This window comes from Acipenser ruthenus, unplaced genomic scaffold, assembly GCF_902713425.1.
Source record: "Acipenser ruthenus unplaced genomic scaffold, fAciRut3.2 maternal haplotype, whole genome shotgun sequence".
Classification (NCBI taxonomy): domain Eukaryota; kingdom Metazoa; phylum Chordata; class Actinopteri; order Acipenseriformes; family Acipenseridae; genus Acipenser; species Acipenser ruthenus.
This window is the reverse complement of record NW_026708405.1, coordinates 49441-58378: the sequence shown is the minus strand read 5'-3', so window position 1 is coordinate 58378 and position 8938 is coordinate 49441. Positions and strand designations below refer to the sequence as shown.

At 46.0% G+C, this 8938-nt stretch overlaps 1 long non-coding RNA gene across 1 annotated transcript; it reads left to right on the top strand.

Moving 5' to 3' along the window:
- The first annotated feature begins 4262 nt into the window (after positions 1 to 4262).
- LOC131732482 (uncharacterized) lies at positions 4263 to 5886 on the top strand. Its single transcript, XR_009325551.1, has 3 exons — positions 4263 to 4470; positions 4572 to 4668; positions 5114 to 5886. It is a non-coding gene; the product is annotated as an uncharacterized LOC131732482 (long non-coding RNA).
- Positions 5887 to 8938: the final 3052 nt, after the last annotated feature.

Sequence of the window (8938 nt, the reverse complement as noted above, 5' to 3'; positions counted from 1 at the left end):
AAAAATAAAGCAAAAGATCAGTGCACTTCAAGACATTCCAATTCATCTACTGCTTTATCCAACAAATTAAAATAGTATAATAAAACCAGAGAGATTACTATTAAACAAATTACTAGTTAAAATTAATCACAAACACATATCTATAACCATATGCCAATACACAGATATCTAGATCTATATATAAATGCACAGTATAATCTAGCAACAGATATAACCTAATAGCATATACAACCTAGCAGCTTTATGTAGTTTAGCAACAGATACAGTCCTGAAACGTTATATATTTTTAGCAGCAGATACAATTTAGCAGCATTGTCTAGTGTAGCAGCCAAGTATAATCTACCAGCATTTGTAGCAGTAAAATACAGCCCTGCATCAGTTTAATTCTGGCTGTAATGTAAAGCAGGGAACAGGGAAAAGACTCCGCTGATAAGTTATAATAAAAAGTAACAATAACTCAATGAGAAGGTGTGTAACTACTATAGTTCAAGCATAATGCACCACAACAAAACACTTAGCTGATGGATGACGACCCACAACTCCCAATCCAGCGTCTCGGGCAGCTCTCTCTCTCTCAAAGTGCTCGTGCTTTTCACTTCTCTCCAACCAACGCCGCTCAGCTGGTCGTCTTCAACTCCTCACGTCCCGATTTCTCTTCAGTCTCGTTCCCAGTACCAGTGGCGACGCATAGGGGGGGCACGCCTGGTCACGTGCCCCCCCAGATTTCTGCCAGGCAGTGGCTTAGCCACTGTGTTAGGATCGTTCACACTGAAACATGTGTAAGAAATTCCAATATTGTTATATTTTTCGCTTCCCATTATAGCGGGGCGGACGTGGCATGGGCGGCGCTGATTTTTCTTTTCGCTCACGGAAAGAACTTTTTATTTACCGCGTTGCTATCAACCAATGAGAATACATAAGCAAGCTGTACTTGCTCAACCCCAAACACAGATGCATGAAACATATAGGCTATGATTACTGTATATGCTATGTAGCCTAGCTACTACACATATAGATGTGGTAGAGGACATCTACTTTGTAATGAGTAGCCTATGTATTTACATAGAATGCACTCGCCTCATGACATATCTTATTGCCAGCTGACCTCTCCAGCAGCCAGCCTACTAATAAGATTATCATTTTTCACGGATTATGCAGCCAGCTTCATCAAGGGACGGTAACCAAGTCCATCCAGGTCTTGGAGATGGAGTGGTGGTAAATGTACAACCTGTTATTAATTGAATAACTAAAGAAATAAATCAGAATGAAAACAGTTCTGGACGCTGCTGAGAGAAAACCGGCAAAACTGTTTCAATTCCTGAGTTCGGTTACCTACTTGTTTTCATTCTGATTATTTGTTTAGGCTACAACGTGTCCGTCAGCGAATGTCAGTGCAGTGTGATACCAAAAAAAAAATGAGTGGTTGGATTTGCTGTCAATCAACCCAAGTTTTTTTGTTGGATCAGCTGTTTGTACATTTTTTTTTGTGTTTAAAGGCGCTGTAGTTATACAATGTAGTTAATGCAACTGTGTGCACAAGTCCCTCCTCTCCCGAACCTCCAGAAGATTAGGTACCATCGGCAGTCCTGCGTCAGTCAAAGAGTAATTACATTAGCCAGGATTTGTGAAATTAAATAAAATGGGTTGCTTTGCTTTGAACACCAAATGTGAAATAAACAACCATAAGTACGAATGAAATTATATATAGTTACTTATTATCAAAATGTGAAATTGAAATCTGATGCGCATGTTAAAAGTTCAAGTCCTTTGCTTCGTATTTCCTTTTTTGTTTTTAAACGGAAGTGTTCTGAACTGAATCTCTCTTTTTAACTATTTTGCACAACAGTGTATTTGGTTATTGGATCTTCTTTTTTTTAAAAAAAAGTTCTTTAGTTTTCGACAATAAAACGTCAATGCACTAATAAGAAATCAGGTTGCCAATTTCACCACTGTGACTATTCACCTTAAAAAAGTTACCATTGCCACCCTCTCCCGAAAAAAAATCCTGTCTACGCCACTGTTGCCAGGGTTTATTATTTAAAAATGCGCAGTTTATTTCAAACTTTCAAAACATAATAACATAACAAAGAGTGTCTAAGACCCTTCACCGTTATATTTGTTCTCGTGTGAGACTTTCACTTTTTCAGTCAGCGAAAATATGTGCTAAAACGGAGTGAATTTGAGCCCTGTTAAAATGGCAAAAAGACAGCTACGTTTGGAGTTTTTCTACAACAAAAAAGCTAAACCTCCAACGCCAGAGACATCAACAGAAACCGAACCTGACTCTTCTGTAGTTCAGAATGTTACGAACAACACATATATGTATTTGCATGCCCCGGTAGCTAAATGCTTAGTTACGGCTCTGGGCAAAACCAAAGCCCATGGCCAGTATACAATATTTTTCTGTATGCATTATTTTCTGTTGAGCACTACTGACACCGTTGAAACGGTGAGTCTTAGCTCGCCTGTGGATACATTAGTCCAATCAATGCGGTTGAACTTGGTGTGTAATCCCAAGGTAACTGCTCACAGTTAACACGTTTTAATACGTTAAATCACGTTTTAAGTAATACAGTGTCCCCTTCAGACATGTTAAAGGAGAAATAGTTTTGTATGTTATTTCCGAATTTCTCCTTTAACATGTCTGAAGGGGACACTGTATTACTTAAAACGTGAATTAACGTATTAAAACGTGTTAACTGTGAGCAGTTACTTTGGGATTACACACCAGGTTCAGACGCATTGATTGGATTAATGTATCTGCAGGCGACCTAAGACTCACCGTTTCAACGGTGTCAGTAGTGCTCAACAGAAAATAATGCATACAGAAAAATATTGTATACTGGCCATGGGCTTTGGTTTTGCCCAGCGCCGTAACTAAGCATTTAGCTACCGGGGCATGCAAATACATATATATATATATATATATATATATATATATATATATATATATATATATATATATATATATATATATATATATATATAAATCTGTCTATTAAAACGTGTTAACTGTGAGCAGTTACCTTGGGATTACACACCAGGTTCAGACGCATTGATTGGACTAATGTATCCGCAGGCGACCTAAGACTGTCCTATATATAAATTGCATGGACAGATGCCTTGACCAGTCTGCACCCAGCTACCTCCAGACCCTCATCTCTCCCTACACCCCCACTCGACCTCTCCGCTCCGCCTGCACTAGAAGACTAGCTCTACCACCGCTACGCTCCCCTGCCTCCAAAGCCCGCTCCTTCTCCACCCTTGCTCCGCAGTGTTGGAATGACCTTCCTACAGATGTCAGGACTGCCCAGTCCCTGACCACATTCCCGCGCCTCCTTAAGACTCACCTCTTCAAAGAGCACAAAGAGCACCTGTAGAACTCCTCTGTTTGTATCCTGGGACACTATCACCCTTCATGTAAATGTGCTTTATTTTGCTCTTATCAGCCCCTATTTTACTGCATTTAATCCTGTACTTCAGAATACTGTAATCTGCCAAGTTTTTAACCTGTAGTACTTTGTATTTACTCACATCCTGATGTAACTATCACTATTACCTGCTGTATTATTGAATTGTGGTTTGTCAAACTTGTACTTTACTTGAACAAAAGTTATTGTATTGCTTGCTCTTATTGTATTACTTGTATTGTAACGCTTGAAATGTTTTTGCTTACGATTGTAAGTCGCCCTGGATAAGGGCGTCTGCTAAGAAATAAATAATAATAATAATAATGGACCTCCGGCACCGGCGTAGATTTAGATAGGGATGGTAGGGACATGTCCCTACCAATGTCAAGGGACCGTTGAATTGTCCCTACCAATAATTTTGATAAATCTTAAACGTCTTTTGTCAAGTCATTTTATCTGCTCCACAAAGGGTTAACTCTCTCAAGCCCCCCGCCCCTCCCGCTCGTTAGTCCTCCCTCCTCCAAAAAAAACAAAACAAAAAAAAAACGCTAATTTGATTGACTTTGGCCCTTCCATACTGCATCACTGTAACACGGACTCAGTGCGTGGCTGACGTCAGGGACCAGCGAGTGTGTTGTTTTCATTGAAGTGCGAAAGTGCACAAGGACTCGGGAGTGAAAGGTAAATCTCCGGGTTTAAGAGTCTAAGAAATGACCATTATAAAGGGCAGAGACAGTTTTCCACATGTCAGTATTGTCAGTGGTTCTGATTCTTTTGAATAGGTTTTGGCTCATTCTTTTTAAAAACATTCATTTAAAAACCTCCACTCATTGAAGTATTTATTGTAGTATTATCTTTACTTATGTTTTATCTGTCAGGTAAGTACCTGTATGTCCCTGAGAAGAATGGAGAGTGTTTCCGTAGGGTTGTGACCGATGAAGAGGAGAAGACTGCCATTCGCAATGAAGTTCACACAGGACACTTTGGGATGAAGAGAATGATGGGGAAAATCATTCAACGATTTTACTGGAAAGGGATTGTAAAGGACGTGGAGCAATGGGTACTTTTTTATTTTTTAAAAACCTTATTTTTTTTGCTTTTTGTCGCTTTTCCATTCATGATTTAAGTATTACTTGTTTCATCATTACTGTTTCCCTTAAGATCCTGAATTGTGAAGCATGCCAGAGATTTGAGAGGGTGAAGACTGTTGCCCCAGAACTGAAGCCAATCAAAGTTGTTTCTCCATGGTACATGATCGGTGAGTATTACATCATTAAACTTTTATAGTGAGGTCAGACAAAGAATGGAAGAACAAACAGAATTTAAACACAGTCTGTAATATGTAGAAAACTAAGAGCTTAGTCTGGTAACAAACTTTCTTGATAGCCAGTTAAACAGATTGTAAGCACGTGCTCTCAAAACATCATTTGACAACAGGTTGCAGTTTACAGACTAATTAGAGCTAGTGTCACATTGTCACATGACATCCATCTGTAATGTGATTAATGTGTCATCCACAGGGGGTGGAAATCTGCTATGTTTTGTACAGATAGGTGCATCAGGACAATTTCCAGTACAAAAAGATGCAACACCCATTGACAACAATGACTGCCCCCCCCCCCCCCCCCCAAAAAAAAAGGGTGCCCCATTTAAATGTGTTTGACTCTTTGGGAATTAATAATAACCATGATTTCTGTTCCCAGGTTGTATCACTGCTGCAGTACAGTGGAAAGACAGTTTGGATCGTGTGGCCACATGTACAGCAGCAGCAGGGATGTAGTGACTGTGGACTGTTTACCATCGCAAACAGCCTCGCACTCTGCATGGGTGAAGAGCCAGGTAAGTTATGTTATGATCAAAAGCAAATTCGTGATCATCTTTTTTCTTGTTTTGTAGCTGGATCTCTTACTCCTTTCCCGAGCTGTGAGAGAACTCCCCTCCCAGAGGTACATTTCTGTGATGTGGAGGTCTACTGCACATGCAGGAGACCATACAGGATTGGACTGGAGCTGCTGGTGGAATGCGGGAGGTGTGGCGAATGGTTCCATGGCCAGTGTGAAGATCTACAGCGAGATGACCTCATCAGTATGGAGGAGTATATGTGCTCCATTTGCAGAGTTACACACATGGGTAAGCATGGTAAGTAAAGGTGAAACAGATTTATTATTTTGTTTTTTACTATATGTTTTTTTGAACATTTTATACTAAGCATTCCAGCTTAGTATATTATACTAACACTAAAATTTGGTAATGCCTGTCATAATTTATAGCTATTTACATATGTACAGTAGGGCATTGTTAATAAGGCTCATTGTCTTCAGTGTTTATTTTTCATGAGCACACAACTACTTATTTTGAAGACTTTTTTTTTTCAGGAGACCTTGATTCTATATTGAGACGTTTTTATTTGGAGAAATATTGCAGATGCTTTTGCACTTTCATTTTTAATTGGTATGGTAGTCTTAGTTCCCTTTCAAGTCGAAAATAACCATCAAGGTATGGGACATTGCCGTCAGGCAGTAGGGATTGGCTGAGCTTTATGTCAAAGCTGCCGATAGGCCTCCGCGCAAGCTGCCGTGTAAGCCCGCCCCCTTGGGAGCTTACTATACGCAGCGCGCGGAGAGTCACTTCCTCTTTTGCCTTCAGCATCAGTAGCGGTAGGACTTAGAGCTAATTTAACTGATTGTACTCACTAAGCTTAGGCTTGAGAAGCTGGTTTATCCCCTTCTCCGAGTTTATTTCAGTTATTATTGTTATTATTGTGTATTTGTATTATTTTAGGATATATTTTGTGTTTACATTATATATTCCTTTTCGCTTTGCTTCGGCATTGCGTTCTTCGTGGTCTCCCCGTCTTTCCTCTGTTCTTTTATTATTTACTGTGTGGGTTTTTTTTATATATATATTCTATATATATTGTATTATTGTGTAATTATATATTTATTATATATTACATTGTGTGTCGGACGCGTGTTGCGTTGGCCTTGGCCACGCGCAATTGCATCCTCGGTCAAGCTTAGGCTATACCGTGTGTGTGTGCGGGTAGTCTGCTCTGCAGTCGTCCCCCCCCCCCCCCCCGCGGCGCGTTCCCGCCACGTGGTATTGCACTACACTCCCTTTCCCTTTGCAGCGTCCACAAGAAAAAAAAAAAAAAAAAAAAAAAAGTTTTTCCCTTCACTATACAGAGGAAGACAACCACCAACGTGCAAAATCCCCAGCACCTTCAGGTAGGTATTGCACAGCACCAGACACTGTACCAGCACTTTGCGTCTCCGCTTGGCGGGTCAGCTGACGCTTAGGCGTCTGTGCTTGCGTTCCACGCTCGGTACTCGCGCTTCGGCGCTCGCGCTCCGGCGCTTTTGGTGTCAGCGCTTGTGCGCTTGGTGCAGCGCTTCGGCGCTTTGTGCAGCGCTTCTGCGCTTGGTGCTTAGTGCTTCTGCACTTGGGGCTCAGTGCTCGACGCTCGACGCTTCGGCGCTCAGTGCTCGACGCTCGGTGCACGTTCCCATCAACGTCGGTGCTCGACGCTCGGTGCTCGACGCTCGGTGCTCGGCGCTTGGCGCCTCGACGCACGCACCCTCGACACTCGACGCACGCGCCTCGACGTTCGGCGCTCGACGCTCGGTGCACGCACCCTCGACGCTCGACGCTTCGGCGCTCGACGCCTCAACGCGCGCACCCTTGACATCGACGCACGCACCTCGGTGCTTGACGCTTCGGCGCTCGGTGCTCGACGCACGCACCCTCGACGCCTCGGCGCTCGATGCGGCGGCGCTCGACGCACGCACATCAGGTGCTTGACGCTTGGTGCCCAGCGCTTCGGCGCTCGACGACGCGCACCTCGCTCTCGTCTTTGACGTCAATATGTCTGGGTTCCACCGTTGTGTGACCTGTCAGGCCAAGTTGCCTGCCAGCGACCCTCATGAGGACTGTGTCGCATGTTTAGGGCCGGACCATGCAGCATCTGCCCTGGCAGACAGGGCATACTGCCAGCTATGTGCGGGGTTTCAAACACGCACCCTACGCCAGAGAGCTAGGAAGGCGGTGGGAGGTCGTTCCCCATCTTCGGGCTCGTCCCACACCGTCTCGGCCCCACCATCGTCTATCGTGTCGCTGCCGGCGACGTCTCAGCCTATGAGCCCATCTTCCCAGCTTACAGCTGGTCAAAGGTCTCCAATTAGGCGTGCTCGGGAACGTTCCCGCAGCCCCTCCTCTCGTGGGGCTCGCCCCCGTCGAGAGTCGCGATCCAGATCTCGATCGCCTCGCCGGAGAAGACACTCCCGCTCCCCTCGAAGGGGTAGACGGCATCAAGACACATCTGGGGTGGCTGAGCTCACCTCCAAGATGTCGCAGTTCATGGAGCTCATGATGGGACAACAATCCCTCCTCATGACTCTAGCGAACGTGGCGCCTCGGGCCCCAGAGATGGTTACCGGACCCAGCGCTAGTCAGCCGATGGTTCCTCCACCAGTTCCCCAGGAAGTAGAGTGGGACGCCGATGCTGTCTCAAGGGACGCATCTGATGCAGACCCGCTCTTTGAAGACACAGAGCCTGAGGTGGCATCCCAGCACTCTGGGCAGGACGACCCCGAAGTGCTGGATACTAATGACCCTATCTGGTCAGTGGTGGAGAGGGCAGCCCGCCATCTAGGCGTGGACTGGCCCGCATCAGAGCCAACACGTCGCTCTCTGTTTGAATTGCCATCGGCTCCGCCCCTTCAGTCCAGGATGCTCCCGGCATTCCCGGATTTTATTAAGGAGGTGCAGTCCACCTGGGGAGCACCGGCCTCCGCCCCTGCGACTTCTCGCAAGGCTTCGGCCTTCACCATGCACGGGGCGAGCGAAGCTGGGCTGGCGTTGTTTCCGCCAGTGGGCGCCGCGTTCGCCGCGCTAGTAAAGACGCCGACACTTTCGGGGCTGGCTAAGGACCCTTCCTGCCCTAACAGGCAGTGTAGGATTACGGAGGCCCACCTAAAAAAGGGTTATGCCGCGGCTACAGAGGCAGTTAGACTGTCCAACGTGGCCAGCCTCCTGACAGTCTACCAGGCGGCGCTGATTCGCGACCTGCCTGAGTCCCCACCCGTCGGGCTCAGGACCGAGCTGGGTGCAGTTGCACAGCTTTTGGTCAGGCTGGCTCAGCTAAATGCGCGAGCACAGGGCAGGAGCATTGCTTCCCTAGTAGTAGCAAGGAGGCAGCTATGGCTCTCACAGGCCAGGGTACAGGAGCCTGATAAGGCCCCGTTGTTAGATGCTCCTATATCCCCGGGGCACACGTTTGGCCCAGCGGTGGAGGAGATGCTGCAACGCTCCGTCAAGGCGCGTGAGGCGTCGCAGCAGTTGGCTAAGATGTGGCCAAGCAAGCCTTTCCAGCCAAGGCGGCCGCAGGAGCGCCAATGGCGCAGGGCGCCGCCGCAGCAGCAGGCGCACCCACAGGGCAGTAAAACCGCCCCCTCGGGGGTTGCAGCACGCAGCCAACCCGCATTTGCGAGACCGCAGCGCGGAGGGTGGCGCCCCAGAGGAGGTAGCAG